This window comes from Chelonoidis abingdonii, chromosome 11 (genome assembly GCF_003597395.2).
Source record: "Chelonoidis abingdonii isolate Lonesome George chromosome 11, CheloAbing_2.0, whole genome shotgun sequence".
In the NCBI taxonomy this organism is placed as follows: Eukaryota; Metazoa; Chordata; order Testudines; family Testudinidae; genus Chelonoidis; species Chelonoidis abingdonii.
This window is the reverse complement of record NC_133779.1, coordinates 31,318,094-31,322,601: the sequence shown is the minus strand read 5'-3', so window position 1 is coordinate 31,322,601 and position 4,508 is coordinate 31,318,094.

Here is a 4,508-nt window from a genome sequence, read left to right as displayed (position 1 = left end):
TCCTTTTTACTGCCCATAGCTGTGAGATGGAATCTCTAGCACTGTCCAATTGATCTTATATGTAGGATTTATTAGTTTAGTTAAGTTTCTTTTTGCCCACTGCTGGCAGTTAGCAGGGGGCACATGACAGTCCGGGATCTATCAGTGAAGAGCCATAAATCAGAGATGAGCCTTGCCTATATCTCAGTACAGATACTTAAGGCAGCACCTGCTAAGACTAAGAACCAGGCTGCTTGGGTATCAGTCCCTTGGCACCGATCTCAGCACCAAGTTCCTCAATACCCAGTGCCTATCCATCAGCTACATCTTTGGCAGTGACAGTACCCATCACACAGGTACCAACTGCTGCTTTACCTGAGACATCAGTCCAACCTCTTTAGCACTAAAGTAATGCTCAGGGCTGAATGATATGTTGGTGGGGCTGATACCGGCATTGCCATTACTAGAGAGGCTCAAGTAAGTCTTTACAGAACTCCCTGCTGTAGTGCCTGTATGTCTGACTAAGGAAGTGACTCCTATACCAACCTTTCTGATGCACAGGCAGTGTTCCTGACACATCTGCCCCTCCTTGAAGGAGGTATATTCCTTCTTATCCCCTAAACACAGCAGGGAATTATTCCCTACCTGTTCTTCATCACCCCCTAGGTAGCTCAGTGGGACTCAGGGAGGAATTGATGAGAGCTAGGAAGAGGTCAGGTCCTTATAAGGATCACCCCCACCTTGCATCCCCTGATGTGCCCTCCATTGCATTACCCATAGCCAGGCCATACTAGTCCCACTGGGGATGTTCAGAAAGCCGGCATCCTCCACTGTATCTGGTCATGTCTTTCTCACCAAAGAAGTGAATTAAGCCTCCACAGATGACTCGTCTCCATTTGTAGCTGCTGCAGAGGCAAGAAGAGGAGAGTGAAAAAGGGCATTCTCCTGAGCAGGAGCATCAGATCCAGACTCCAATATCCTCCTCTTCCCCTGATGAGGCAGGCAACCCACTTTCAGTGGCATTGGCAGATGAATTCAAACTCCTCCAAGACTTGATAAAACAGATGGCTGAACCCTGAATGTTCCTATGGAGATTATACCAGAGAAGCAACATAAACTCTTGGATATACTCCACTCTGTAACTCCAAGAAAAGAAGTTTTGCCATGTTGACCATTTATGGTCTGTTGGAACTCACCAATAAATCTGGCACGTGCCTTCTCTATCCACTATCCAAGAAAGTGGACAGAAGTTGGGTTCTGTCTGCAGGGTTGTGGTGATTGTTTTGAGCCTGATGATCCACTTGAGGTAATTACCTGCAAGTCCTAAAGATCCAGCCAATCCACAAACACGGGTCTCATCATGTGACCCCAGATAGGTGTACTGGCTCCTAAAGAAAGCAGCTACTCCCCTCACTACCTTGTCAAATACTTCCAACTGCCTGGTGGTTCTAACAGACTGTTCCTGCTTCAGTCATAGCCAGGCACCCAGCTCTCCTACAATAATAGCATCAGCATAGGCCAGACAGTTATATTCAGAACTGGTGACTATGTCAAAATTAAGCTAAGAATAACCCTGTGGACCTCATCCCAATTTCCTGCCCTAGGTGGTTTCAAAATTCCACACAAATCAGTCCATTCGCCTCCTGATTTTCTTTCCTAAGACTCTCTATCCCGCTGAAGTGAAACTTCATACACTAATTATTGTGAGGATGTTAACATTTTATTTGGATAGAACAAACCCATTCAGGGACACACCTAGACTACGTGATGTATTTTCAGACGGAGTCAAAGAGCAAATTATATCCACTCAGATGTTATCCAAGTGGAAATCAGACTCCATAAGAATTGGCTACAAGTTAGCCAGGAACGAGGCCCAGGCCATAGCAGAATTCATTCCACCAGGGCAGTGGTTTTCAACCATTTTTCATTTGCAGATCCCTAAAAAATTTCACATGGAGTTGCAGACCCCTTTGGATGACAGGATGAAAACCACTGCACTACATTGGTTGCATCCATCAAATTTCAGTAGGGCTATCCTGAAATCACTCTTCAAGTAGGACTCTTCATTCCCACCTCCAAGCAAACAGACAACTGGTTGTCAGTCACCAAGAGTGAAATCTGTGTGGACAGTCACATGGAGAAGAAAAAAGAATGAGGAGTACTTGTGACACCTTAGAGACTAACAAATTTAAGCTTTTGTGGCTAAAACCCACTTCATCAGATACAGAAAAGAACGAAGAGTTACTTATCCTACAATAACTGTGGTTCTCCATGTGTTACCAACACAGATTCCATGACCCACTTTTCTTCCCCACTAATGCGGAGTCCTACTCCTATGGGATTCTATATTGGCAAAAGAACTGAAAGACAGTTGGACCCGCTCCACCCTTTATGCCCTTGAGAGAGGGGAACAAGGGCATCTATGATGCAGACATGGCCTCAGTGCCCCAGTGGACACTGCTAGCCAAAAAGAATCTGCTCTTGAGCACATGGGGTGTATGCACACCAACAGTGGAATCTGTATGAACAACACATCTCGAAGAACCACAGTTACTGTAGGTTAAGTAACCATTCTTGATTCATCATGATGGGAAGGTTACTGCTAGAGCTGGTAACAATATTTTTATAGAAACATGTTTGGACAAAAATGACTTTTCAACCAAAACAAACATTTTTGCAGAAAATATTTATTTTGGTCAAAATGTTCTGGGGTGTTTTTTTTCTGTGTGTCAATTTTTTTCAGTACAAGTTTCAAGTTTTTTGTTTATTTTATTTTTTTTAACCAAAAACCTGAAGATATTTTTCATTGTAAATTTCCTGTAAAAAGAACTGACCTTTTTGATCAGCTCTAGTTACTACACATATCTTCCAATCCACTCATGCAAGCTTTCTGGAAATAATTGTAGAGCTGGACATTTCATAAGTACCTACTACAAGAAACCAATGCTACATACAAAACTATATATTTTTTAAAAAGCCCCTCTAGAGAGTGAATGACTTTGGAAAAAACAGAGAACTCTATGCTGCATTAATTAGAGGCAGAGTAGTCATAGATCTAAAAAGATAATCTCTCCCACCAAGAAGAAACAAATACATATATTAATCAACTATCTCCCAGAACGTAGCTATTAGCCTCTACAGTAGTTTTGAACTCCTGTCACATAGGCTGGACAACCTGAGCTCAACATGCCTGGGATGCTGGATTTTTTCTACCCTTTGGACTTGCACATAATATGTGCTGCTCATATTCTTCCTTGATCTCTTGCTGCTTGCCATATAAGGTAATTGGAAACCAGTAAGAGAGCCATATTTTTTTTTTTTTTAAGTAGTGTAAGTAAAACTACCAAAAGCCTCCAGACCAGCTGTTCTACAGAGATAGGTAGAGGAAGTAATGAACGTTTAAACAGAACTGTGGTCAGAAGGATTTGAGTGACGGTTGGGGATATACCTATTTACATATCATCATGGGGCTGGGAAGGCCTGAGGACACAGGCAAGGTATCTGAACAGCTCCATAGATGTGCCTATTCCAAAAGTCCTGAGCTTGTGTACCTACTGTGTTCACATGTCAACAGTGACGATCCACACAGGCAAGTACTGAAACTACTTTTGGAGCTGACCACTGATTTATCAGGAGAAAGGGGGATTCACTGTCCCACATGCAGCATATGAACATCAACAAAGAGATGCAAAAAGGACGAAAAAAACCTGTTCCTAGAAAATAGCCTCGAATGACCACCCTGTGCAAACCAAACCAGTCCTGTTCCTCCTCTGGTTCTGTATTTCAGGGGCGGCCAAAGCAGGGGCTAAATGGCCTACAATACTCCCCTTTGCTCCAAGCAAAGGCAACAAGTTCCTCAACGAGACATGCCACCATCTCCAGGCAGAAGTGACAGGTCACTGGGAGAGATGCTCTCCAGGCAGAGAAGACAGGTCCCTGGCAAGCCATGCCCCACTCCCACCTTGTCTCCAGGCAGTGGTGACAGGATCCTAGGCAAGACACACGCCCCCATCTCTGGGCAGAGGCAAGGGGTCCCTAGGCGAGATGCCCATCTGTCTCTGGGCGGGGGCAATGGGTTCCCGGGAGAGACACCCATCCATCTCCCGGCGGAGGCAACAGATCCGTTGCCAAGATGCTCACCCATTGCCAGGCGGAGGCGATGGGTCCTCGAACACGATGCCCACCATCTCCGAGCGGAGGCGATGAGTTCCCGGGTGAGATACCTGTCTCCAGGTGGGGGAAATGGGTCCCCGGGCTAAATACCCACCTGTCTCCGAGCAGAGGCGATGGGTCCCCAGGCTAGATACCCACCCATCTCCGGGCGGAAGGGACGGGTCCCCGGGCGAGACACCCACCCGTCTTCGGGTGGAGGGGACGGGTCCCCGGGCGAGACACCCACCCGTCTCCGGGCAGAAGGGACGGGTCCCCGGGTGAGGTACCCACCCGTCCCCGGGCGGAAGGGACGGGTCCCCGGGCGAGACACCCACCCGTCCCCGGGCGGAAGGGACGGGTCCCCGGGCGGAGGGGAC